This window comes from Tursiops truncatus, chromosome 20 (genome assembly GCF_011762595.2).
Source record: "Tursiops truncatus isolate mTurTru1 chromosome 20, mTurTru1.mat.Y, whole genome shotgun sequence".
NCBI classification, from domain to species: domain Eukaryota; kingdom Metazoa; phylum Chordata; class Mammalia; order Artiodactyla; family Delphinidae; genus Tursiops; species Tursiops truncatus.
This window is the reverse complement of record NC_047053.1, coordinates 24,929,258-24,942,079: the sequence shown is the minus strand read 5'-3', so window position 1 is coordinate 24,942,079 and position 12,822 is coordinate 24,929,258.

The following is a 12,822-nucleotide window of genomic DNA, read 5'->3' as shown; positions in this document are numbered from 1 at the left end:
GTTTATTAGGGAATCTAATACTTCCCTTGCACTGATTTTGCTTTTGATATGTTTTATAGAGAAAGCATTACACAATGTACTATTTTCAATAGCAATTTTGCAAAAGATGACAAATTTTTGGTCCTTTCAATAAGAAGACATAATATAACACTGGGTTGTAAAGGCATTTTTATAGGGAACTAATAGAATAATCCTTGCACATAGCTCTTCTGGCTACTTGATTTGATTCAGAGATAAAAGTTAGAAGATTGAGGGAATTGAATATTTAACAATTCTCTTAGCCTCTCTCTGTAGAATATCAGTTGTCTCATGGAGGGTTTTTAGATTAGATGGATAGAATTTATTATGAAGATCAGTGTCTCCTTTCTTAATTTCAAATATTCTGTGTTATTGATTGAAAGAGATCCATATACTTTAGAAGAAAATGCACAAGGGGAAGAGTTAACATTTTGATAGGAAAACTAAGGAACCTGACTTGAATTTTTACTCTGAGTATAAATTTTAAAGTAGAGGGTTTAGAACTCAGTTTTTTAAAAATTTTAAAACACTGGTTAAGTTCTGAATTGACAGTGTCTGGAGCCCATTCCTGTGTGATCTATTTTTCACAGGGGTGATTTAACAAAGGCTTGGAAGAATCATTTGGAGTCCCTGACCTATTTTGAGATGACTGACCCATACACTGTTTCCATCTGTGTGATCAAAGGCTTCTGCAGCCTACTTCTGATGTGTTAAGCCAGGTGGTTATGTCTTCCTAGCTGCCCAAATGTAAAAGCACACCACAGACCCTTGAAGGGTCTTTTTAGTTAGGACTTTGGATCTTCCTTGCTTGTTCTTGATGTATTCTTTGCCTGATCTAATCCCCTTCTGACCTTACACTTTTGACTCCTTCCCTCAAATCTTCCATTTCTGGCATTGTGGATTCCTTCCCTAATTTTTTTAATTGCTTCTTTGGTATCTTACTTTCAGCTATCATCAATATATTTTGACTTGTGTGTATGTTCCTGCTTCTTTTCATACTGCCGTAGATTGGTTGCTACCCTCTAGTTTAAAGGTTTTGGAAACTCCTAGCACTGAGTCTATGCTTATCATGTGGACCAGCCTTACCTCCTAAGGAGAGTGTTTGAACAAAGTTATAGATAAATCAATTCTTACTTCTAAAAAGTTTTTAATTCTTATCAACATTCTCCATCAGGTAAAATTTGAGGGTACAAATACTCAGTGGTGTACCAGTTAAATCTATAACCTGGCAATCCTTTATGAAGGCAATGAGTAGAGAGCAGCTCTTGTAAAAAGTATGGTTTACTGTACATCCATTCCCTAGAGACATACACCTGAGCCATTAATTAGATAAATTGTTTTGCAAGGATTTGAAAATACTTTCTTTAGGAATATTCTTTAATTTAAAGTGGTTGATCAGATACTCAATAATGAGTGGATTTAACATTTCACAATTAGATAGAGGTTGAATTCTACATACATGCCTTATACAGATTGTAAATTTAGGGCATTTAGAGTTAAAAATATTTGTGATTTTTTTTTTGAACCAGAAAATCACTAAGAGCTCTATGCTTCTGTGTTTATAGGCAGATTCTACAATACCTGGTATTTTGATCTATGTAGGTAAGATTGTATTAATGCACACCTTAACTTGTATCATAAAATTAGCCAGATAACTTCTATGCATCTACATTGTTTTGATGTCTCTCTGAGTAGCTTTCACCATCTGCAACTGGCTGAAATAGCTCTGGGTGGCTGGAAGGAAAGAACCATCCTATCTACTACTGGGCTGATCCTTCTGCTTCAATAGCCATGTCTTCTCCTTTTCTATTAGGTATTATGGGCACAGCTCTAGGGTTATTACTTACCTGGAGGGAAAAGAGATTGGGAAGAAATGAAGAATCAGCCCTTGTTCTTCAGAACAGGGCCCCACTCACAGAATACTCATGTGTGGCCAGTGCCAAATGCTTCAGATTAGTCCTGTGGGACGCTTGAGTGTAAGCCCTGCTGGCCACCAGAGCCAGGTAATCTAGAGGTGGCCCCTAGTGGCAGCCACAAAAATCAGGGTATCAGAAGAGGGTACAAGCTCCTTTCTGGAGACATATTGAGTTGGATGAGGCAGAGGGAGAGTGGGAAGATGGTGCTGCCAGCCCCCTGCCTCCTTTCACAGGAAGTCTGAGCACTTTTCAACCAGGTGCCTCTGCACAGGGCCCTGGGATGGGTGAGTCTGAGTACAGGAGCTTTTGGAGCTGTTTCTCAGTTCACTAGAAGCTTGTGGGTCTCATGGACACCAGCCTTGTTGACTTTCAAAGCTAGATGTTTTGAAGGCTTAATTTTCAGGTGCGAGTCTTAAAAGTTGGGGTGCCCAATGTGACGTTCAAATCCTTTGCTTCGCAGACAGAGGGTTCCCTCCACTTGTGAGTCATCTGCTGGGGGTAGGGTTTATGACAACATTGTGTCTCGGCCTCTCCTACCCGCTTGATTGTGGGTTTTTCTTCATTTGCCTGATGTGTAGTCATCGGTCAGCCAGTTTGGGGTGCTTTTTCAGAGGAAATTGTTCCACACGTAACTGTAGATTCTGTGTGTCCATGGGGGGAGGTAAGTTCAGGAACCTCCTACATCACCATCTTGAACGGGATGTAGTTCTTTAACTGAGGTGAGAAATGTGTCCTGAATACTCTGTGTTCCCAGATAAGCAATGGAAAGCTGACATTAACACAGTCCCACAAAGTTCACAAAGATTAATATGCTGTTGAATTATTTAAAAGGATCGACGGTTCTTTATCTTATCCATATGTATTGCTTGGTGATCCAGCAAACTTGGTACAGTTATGATGAGAAGATATTTTAAAGATAAGGTTAATCAGAATGTCCTTCTTAGCTAAAAATCAGCTCAGTGCTAGATAAAAATGTGTACTCTGTGGGACAAGAATTGACCTGATGAATATATTCCACTCCTCTTCAATAATCTCTCAAAATAACTTTGTTTGAACTGCACCCCCTTCAGGAAGTGCTACTGCTTGTCAATGGATTAGTCACCAGGGATGGAAAGGTAGGAGTCAGAAGAACCAGACATGGTCAGAAATACTCAGGATAAACAAGTGAATGGGACTGGATTGGCTTCGTGGTCCTGGATTAAGCTGCAGCTTTACTGTATTGTTTTCTCCTCTAAAAGGGATGCCCATGAAACCCTGGGGTTGTGTGATGCAAATTAAGCTGTTTGTTCTCAGCCTCTCAGAGGTAACCCATATAGGCAAAGTCTAGCTGATTTATTGTTTCAGTATCCAATCTTAGTGCTACCTTTTGTCATGGCCACGCCCTAGTGTTGATTCTGAAACCTTGGTGGGTAGTAAACACCTGAAATGGTGGAAGAGAAAGTCAACATGCTTCCCTTCTGGGGTAATTTAGGTTAGGCTTTGCATCTGGATCACAGGAGATTAGCTATAAGATATTGGTGAGTGGATTTAGTACTTGGCAAAGGCAAATGCTTAAGAATCCTGGCTGGGGAGAGGCTGTGAGGAGTGTTCACTGGATCTGTTGGCGGGTCCAGCTTTGACTTGCCATATGCTACTTTTTAGCTGCAAGGCCTACTGGGAGCAGAGCTGGGTTGTCTCAAAAAACGCTGTGAGTCTGTAGAGTCTATGAAGAAAGTCATTCCAGAAAGAAGGAAGAGCATAATCAGAACCACCAGCATGAACCTTTTCTTTTTGGGGAGAGGGGGAGGGACATCAAAAAGTAAGCAGGATTCAGATTACAATGAACCTGTTTGTCATACTCAAGAAGGAATTTGAACTTTATTCTATGGATGTGTTTTAAAAACAGAAGCAACCTGATTAGATTTGAGATAAGGATACATTTGACAGCAGTCCTGAGAGTCCTTGCCACTTCTCCTGGGGGGAAGGGGACTTTTGGGGACAGTAGAATAGATCTGCCAAGGCATAGACACTGATGATCCAACAAGACCCCGCTAAAATCAGCAGATTAAAAAAATTTTTTTAGATTATTTTTTAAAATAACTATAGATTTACAGGAAATTGTAAAATAAATACAAAGATGATAGTAGTTCTCAGTAGTAACATTTTACCAACTATATAGTACAACTATCAAACCCATGAAATTGACATTGGTACAATCTACAGAGCTTATTCAGAGTTTACCAAATCACATGCACATTTTTGTGTGTATGTGTAGTTCTATGCAATTTTATCACATGTAGATTCTGCTACCGTTACCCCAACCAAGACACAAAACTGCTCCATCATCTCAAAAATTCCTCATAATACCCCTTTATAGTCACATCCATTGCTATCCTGCCTCTCTGCCACTCCCCACCCTCCATTCCTAACCCTTGGAAAACACTAATCTGTTTTCCATTTCTGTCATTTTGTCATTTTGAGAATGTTACAGGAACGGAATCATACAGTTTCAAAACAATTTTGAAATTGCTTTTTCTCCCCCACTCAGCATAATGCCCTTGAAATTTATCCAAATTATCTTCTGTATCAATAATCAGAGGATTTGAAAAGTCCACAAAAGTTTATTTTGTTCCTACAGTGTCTTAGCGGGTAACAATTTAAATATTTAAATAGAGGACTTAAAATAGAGGACAAAGAAAGTGAAATGGTGGCTAAGTGCTAAAGGAATTTTGCATTCTGTTCTGAAGGATAATTATTACACGTGACGTGTCTGAAGGGACTGAGCAACTTTTTCTCAGCCATGATAGTCATAGGTAGAGCTGCCATTGTTTATTTTCCCCTGTGATTTGTGGTTTTCCTGGTCATCTGTCCATATGCAAAATGAAAGCTGAAGTAACATACCTCTATTTTCTTTGGTACAGTGTTTTGGGAATCATGAAAACTCATAAAAATTAGACAACCTGGCTTTGTGTCTAGGCTCTGCCTTACACCAAATCTCAAACTCACTGGGTCACATATTTTTCCTCTGTAATGTGAGGGATTTAAAATCTGCCTTCCCTACTCACAGTCATTAGTAGGATTAAATGAGATTATGTATTTTCAAGAAATATTTAAACTATCAGAGATTATTTGAATGGAAGGATGATTTTTAACATTGATATGTCCTAATGAAGGGATTAAAAATTACTTTTCTATTCTAAAGCCATAGGTTTAAAACATGAGAGGCAATTTGGTGTAATAAAGAGCATGGCAATCAGATTCAAACCATTAAAATTTACCTAACTGGGCTTCCCTAGTGGCGCAGTGGTTGAGAGTCCGCATGCCGATGCAGGGGACACAGGTTCATGCCCCGGTCCGGGAAGATCCCACATGCCGCGGAGCAGCTAGGCCCGTGAGACATGGCAGCTGAGCCCGCGTGTCTGGAGCCTGTGATCCACAATGGGAGAGGACACAACAGCGAGAGGCCCGTGTACCACAAAAAAAGAAAAAAAAAAAAAAAAATTACCTAACATTTCTCAGGCTCGGTTTTATTTATTTTTTTTATTTTTTGTTAAATGTTTATTGAAGTATAATTGCTTTACAATGGTGTGTTAGTTTCTGCTTTATAACAAAGTGAATCAATTATACATATACATATGTTCCCATATCTCCTCGCTCTTGCGTCTCCCTCCCTCCCACCCTCCCTATCCCAGCCATCCAGGTGGTCACAAAGCACTGAGCTGATCTCCCTGTGCTATGCAGCTGCTTCCCATTAGCTATATATTTTACGTTTGGTAGTGTATATATGTCCATGCTATTCTCTTGCTTTGTCACAGCTTACCCTTCCCCCTCCCCATATCCTCAAGTCCATTCTCTAGTAGGTCTGTGTCTTTATTCTGGTCTTACCCCTAGGTTCTTCATGACATTTTTTTCCTTAAATTCCATATATATGTGTTAGCATACGATATTTGTCTCTCTCTTTCTGACTTACTTCACTCTGTATGACAGACTCTAGGTCCATCCACCTCACTACAGATAACTCAATTTCATTTCTTTTTATGGCTGAGTAATATTCCATTGTATATATGTGCCACTTCTTCTTTATCCATTCATCCGAGGAAGGACATTTAGGTTGTTTCCATCTCCTGGCTATTGTAAATAGAGCTGCAATGAACATTTTGGTACATGGCTCCTTTTGAATTATGGTTTTCTTGGGGTATATGCCCAGTAGTAGGATTACTGGGTCATATGGTAGTTCTACTTGTAGTATTTAAGGAACCTCCATACTGTTCTCCACAGTGGCTGTACCAATTCACATTCCCACCAGCAGTGTAAGAGTGTTCCCTTTTCTCCACACCCTCTCCAGCATTTACTGTTTCTAGATATTTTGATGATGGCCATTCTGATCGGTGTGAGATGATATCTCATTGTAGTTATGTGTACGGCCCCGGGCGTCCCCGGGAGTCCCGACCAGCAGGACAAATCCTTGTGAGTCTGAGGAGGAACCTGTGGGGGTTGAAAAAAGGGGGAAGGGCAGGAGACGCGAAAGAATGGAGGCAAGACAGAATCCTGATCAAGCCTCAAACTTTTATTGCTGCGGTAGCTGTATTTATACACTGCAGAGAAAGGGGGGCGGGATTCAGAATGAGGGAAGTACTTGGCTAATCATCATTGGTGCTGCGTGCGCGGGCTTTCATTTTAGGCGCGAACTTCTATCTCATAAATCAGGAAGAGAAGCAGGGTGTCGGCCATCTTCTAATGGCGAAAACTTCTTGTCTCCCAACATTTCCTCCCTTTTTATTTCTTTTAAGGAGGTGGGCATTAACCGAGTGAGGGAGTAGTGACCTGAATCCTCCCGTGGACAAGGTATGTGTGTCCACACTCATCGGCTCTTGGTATCTTTTGGGGAGGAGAGGCAGAGCCAAAGATAATCTTAGCTACTAAAAGCCAAAAACAATGTTTAGATACCAACCTCTATCATAATTCAGGTATACTCACAGGGAATAACAGAGATTACCTTGTATATACATATATACACGTTTTCCCTTGTGCATGCTTTGCTGCCACACTCAACTCGGTACCCATACCCTCCATCAAAGAGGGGGGTAGGCATGTCTCTGTTTCATGCCGCTCCAGTGGAGGGGCAGCCAGAATCATCCTTTGGTTCTGCTTCTGTAATGGCGAGGCGATGGTAATGTATCAGGTTAAATTTTGAGGCAAGTGGGGAGTGCTTTCAGCCTGTCCAACAACCAGCAAAGATGACAGGATCAGGGTCACAACGGATAGCTCATGTCGTCTCTGCCGCTCTTTCAATATTAGGAGGGTCTCCATCTTTTTCTGAAAAAGAAAAAGAAATACAATCTCAGGGAAAAGGGCCCTGGATAAAATTTATTACTTTATAGAACTTATAGGTTTAATAAGGCGCTCAGGCAACCAGCGTGCTCCACCTTCTTTGGTATTATATACACATGCGGATCCCCTCCCCCAGATGAGGAGTGGATCGGGTCCATGCCATTTAAAGGTCAAAGGGTCTTTCCACATAACTTGTGCATATTGATTTTTAGTTCCTTGATGCCAAAGGCGATCGGCGGCAGATCTACCATTATTATCTAATTGTAAAAAATTAATTACAAACAGGGCATGACTAAGAATATTTTTTGGGGAATTTTTTGTAGCAGTTAAATCATTATTTTTAAGCTTGGAAATGGTATTTTTAAGGGTTTGATGGGCTCTTTCTACTATGCCTTGACCCTGGGGGTTATATGGAATTCCCGTAAGATGTTTTATTTGAAGCCGGGTGCAAAAATCTTGGAAAGCCTGGGAGGTATACCCAGGCCCATTATCTGTTTTAATTATTTGAGGCTTGCCTAAAACTGTAAAACATTGGAGCACATGTGAAATAATGTTTTTTGTGGCTTCTCCTCCCTGAAGGGAGGCATATATAAAGCCGCTAAAGGTATCAATGGACACATGAATAAATTTTAATTTTCCAAATTTAGCAAGATGGGTAACATCCATCTGCCAGATTTCATTAGGTAATAGACCTCTTGGGTTTACCCCAAGATGTGGAAGAGGTAAAAATGTAACGCACCCTGGACAATTTTTTACAATTTGTCTTGATTGTTCTCGAGTAAGCTTAAACATTAAGCGAAGAGTATGTGCATTAACATGATGTAGCTGATGAAATTGAGTAGCTTGAGAAACAGAATCAGAGGTTACGGTGCACATCAGGCGGGCATTTTTATCAGCTAAATCATTGCCCTGAGAGAGGGGTCCAGGAAGATCTGTATGAGCCCTAAGATGATCAATAAAAAAAGGCGCTTGTCTTCGAAGTATAAGACTTTGAAGTTGTTGAAAAAGGGGAACAGCATTGGAAGAGGGTTTAATATATGGAACAGTTTCTAAAAGGGGGACGGACAAAGCTATATATGAGCTGTCCGTATATAAATTAAAGGGGATATTCTGTAACATCTCAAAAACCTGAAGAATGGCAAAAAGCTCAACAAGTTGTGCTGATAAAAAGGGGGACTGTACCCTATAGGGCTGATTATTTATAACAAATACAGCAACACCGGATGATGATCCATCAGTGAATACTAGGGCAGCATCTCCCAGAGGAACAGCAGAAGTGATTTTGGGAAATATAAACAGATGTTTTCTAGCAAACTGAAGGAGCTTATCAGGTGGATAATGATTATCAATATTACCCTGAAAGGAGGATAAGGAAACAAGCCATTTATCATCAGTTTGTAATAACCAACCAAGCTCTTCTTTGGTATAGGGGAGAATCAAATGATCAGGATCTCTGCCAAAAAATTGACGGCTTTTTTCTCTGCCCAAAGTAAGAACCTGTGCTACTAAGGAAGGGTAGGTCTTAAGCACTTTATTAGGAGATACGGACAAATGTATCCACAAGAGGGGATGATCTTGCCATAGGATTCCAGTGGGTGTATGTGCAGTGGCACAAATAATCAAACTAAAGGGACGACCATAATCTAAAAAGGTAATCTGTTGACATCTAATGGCCTTTTCTACTAATTGAAGAGAATTTTTAGCCTCCTTAGTCAGCCTACGGGGTGACAAGGGATCTGATGGCCCTTGTAAAATTTCGAATAAGGGTTTTAACTCTCCCGTAGTAAGTTTAAGATACGGTCGTAGCCAATTAATATCTCCCAAAAATTTTTGAAAATCATTGAGGGTTTGCAAATGTGATACTTGTATGTGTATCTTTTGAGTGGTAATTATTTTTTTTGTTTAATTCGAAACCAAGATAATAGTATGGATCTTTTAATTGTACCTTATTTGAAGCAATTTGAAGGCCAGAGGAAGCAAGATTATCTTTTAAATCTTGATAACACTTAAGGAGTTCATCAGTTGATTTTCCAACCAAAAGAATATCATCCATATAATGAATGATATAGATACCAGGCCAACGAGCCCTAAGAGGGTCTACAGCTTGTGCAACAAATTTTTGACATAAGGTGGGGCTATTGGCCATACCCTGCGGGAGGACCTTCCATTGAAAACGTGGCATTGGGCCTTTAAAATTAATTACTGGGAGACTAAATGCAAAACGCTCTCTATCCTGAGGATGGAGAGGGATAGTAAAAAAGCAATCTTTAAGATCAATAATGATTTTAAAATAGCCAGCTGGAATGGCAATAGGAGAAGGCAAGCCAGGCTGTAAAGCTCCCATAGTAAACATTGTTTTATTAATTTCCCTAAGATCTTGGAGAAGTCGCCATGAGCCAGATCTCTTTTTTATCACAAATATAGGGGTATTCCATGGCGAAGTAGTGGCTTCTAAATGTCCAGGTTGTTTGCAATTATAGCAAGTTTTTTGTTGTTTATCTAGGACGGATGTATCTTTAATAAAATCTTTTAGAGCAGCTCCAATCGCAAGACCAACAGAATGGGAGGGACCAATTCCGGAGCACAACTTAAGGTAATCAGCCAGGCTACCACCACGATGAGCCCGAAGGGCAGCTTGGCAGGCCGGATTGGCATTTTCATAAGCTAAATGTTTAACAAAGGCATTATCAGTTTCACTATCACCCACTACACGCTCGGCGGCGTCCGTGAGGCGGCTAATAAACTCACAATAAGGCTCTTCTGGTCCCTGGCGAATTTTTGCCAAGGAAGTTGTGGGCGAACCCTTAGGCGGAAGACGGCGCCAGGCCTTAAGGCCAGCATGTTGTATTTGAGACAACAAACCAGGGGGAAAAGCAGCCTGAGACTCATTGGATTCATAGGGGGGACGGCCAAGTAATTTATCTCGGGTCCATGATCGGGAAGTTCTGTTTTCAGCATTTCTTTGGGCAGTTTCTCTACAATTTTCTGCAAATTCAGTGCGCCATAAAACAAAATCTCCCCCAGAAAGGGTGGCCCGAGCCAGGGTAAGCCAATCATTTGGGGTCAGCCAGCGATCGCTTAATCCCTCCAAGATTGCCAATGTATAAGGGGCTGTGGGCCCATAATTATTGACAGCAGATTTTAAATCTTTTATATGTTTTAAATTGAGGCGGCGATATTTATGTTCAAAAGGGCCGCCCCCAGAAGAATTATGAATATCTGGTCCCTCATCAGGTTCAGGAGATTCTTCTCCCTCTTCCTCTTCCCCTTCCTCACTATCTTCAGCTTGAATTTCACCTTGAGTGGGTAAATTTTGACTGCGAGTAACAGGGAAGGCTAACTTAATGGATCCTGGTTTTTGTCGAAGCGGGGGTTTATTGGGACCGTTCGAGACATTAAAAGAAGTAAGCTCCACCTCAAGGGCCTTAAGCTCCTTTAGGAGATCCAAGCGTTCCCGTTTTTGTTGTAAAACATCTCTCAAAGAGGAAATTTCCTGGGTTAAGGCCATCTTAGCCTGTCGAAGGGGATCAATCAGGGGGGCAATGGGAGCAGGGGCGCTAAAGGCAGGCATCTGATGAGGAGTATTATAAGATGGTGGAGGCTTCAAAAGGGGGAATCCCCAGGGATCATCATTGCGATGATAACGAGCAGCCTGCTCATCGAGAGTTTCCTGATCTTGGGGGGAAAGCTGGTCATCATTGGGATCACCCTTAATAGCAGTAAGGGAAGGATAAATCTTTGGGATAACTTTATCATCTGTGGGATAATGATGACCGGTTTCTGGAATTTTTGGGAACTCTTCATTTGAACCCATATCAATGGTAACGGATGGACAAGCTGAATGGAGACGAGAGGCTGCTTTAAGAATTGTTTCCCCGGTCTCTACAACCTTTTGGACATCGGGGTCAAAAAAATGACCCATGAGAATCTCCCTAATTAAATTCCAATACGAAAATGCAGTCACAGGCACTTTAGAAGGCCCAAAGGTTTGATAATAATCATTTAAACAATTTCCTACACGATTCCAGCATTTTTTATCTATTGTCCCTTCCTGTGGGAACCATGGGCAAACATCAGACAAGAACATAAAAAATTCACGCAAATCTTTTTTTCTAGCCTTAATCTTCCGCATCTTGAGGGAATCCTCGATCCCCTGAAGAAAGAGTTCATGGGAACTCAATTCCTGTCCCATATTTATAGCTCCGCTTACCTTATCCTCAGGTCACGACTGCCGAAGGGCGGCCAGTCCTCCGGGGACCTAATCAAGCTTCACTTTCGAGTAAGTCTCGCGGCGGCTCAGTGGGTGCCTGGCCAGGCGTTCGTAAGCGTGCTACCTCCGTCAGGATCCGTTCCTCAGGCCCCACGTTGGGCGCCAATTGTGTACGGCCCCGGGCGTCCCCGGGAGTCCCGACCAGCAGGACAAATCCTTGTGAGTCTGAGGAGGAACCTGTGGGGGTTGAAAAAAGGGGGAAGGGCAGGAGACGCGAAAGAATGGAGGCAAGACAGAATCCTGATCAAGCCTCAAACTTTTATTGCTGCGGTAGCTGTATTTATACACTGCAGAGAAAGGGGGGCGGGATTCAGAATGAGGGAAGTACTTGGCTAATCATCATTGGTGCTGCGTGCGCGGGCTTTCATTTTAGGCGCGAACTTCTATCTCATAAATCAGGAAGAGAAGCAGGGTGTCGGCCATCTTCTAATGGCGAAAACTTCTTGGCTCCCAACATAGTTATGATTTGCATTTCTTTAATGATTAATGATGTTGAGCATTCTTTCATGTGTTTGCTGGCAATCTGTATATCTTCTTCGGAGAAATGTCTATTTAGATCTTCTGCCCATTTTTGGATTGGGTTGTTTGTTTTTTTGTAATTGAGCTGCATGAGCTGCTTACAAATTTTGGAGATTAATCCTTTGTCAGTTGCTTCATTTGCAAATACTTTCTCCCATTCTGAGGGTTGTCTTTTTGTCTCATTTATGGTTTCCTTTGCTGTGCAAAAGCTTTGAAGTTTCATTAGGTCCCATTTGTTTATTTTTGTTTTTATTTCCATTTCTCTAGGAGGTGGGTCAAAAAGGATTTTTCTGTGATTTATGTCATAGAGTGTTCTGCCTATGTTTTCCTCTAAGAGTTTGATAGTTTCTGGCCTTACATTTAGGTCTTTAATCCATTTTGAGCTTATTTTTGTGTATGGTATTAGGGAGTGTTCTAACCTCATACTTTTACATGTACCTGTCCAGTTTTCCCAGCACCACTTATTGAAGAGGCTGTCCTTTCTCCACTGTACATTCCTGCCTCCTTTATCAAATATAAGGTGACCATATGTGCATGGGTTTACCTCTGGGCTTTCTATCCTGTTCCATTGATCTATCTTTCTGTTTTTGTGCCAGTACCATACTGTCTTGATAACTGTAGCTTTGTAGTATAGTCTGAAGTCAGGGAGCCTGATTCCTCCAGCTCCGTTTTTTGTTCTCAGATTGCTTTGGCTATTCGGGGTCTTTTGTGTTTCCATACAAATTGTGAAATTTTTTGTTCTAGTTCTGTGAAAAATGCCAGTGGTAGTTTGATAGGGATTGCATTGAA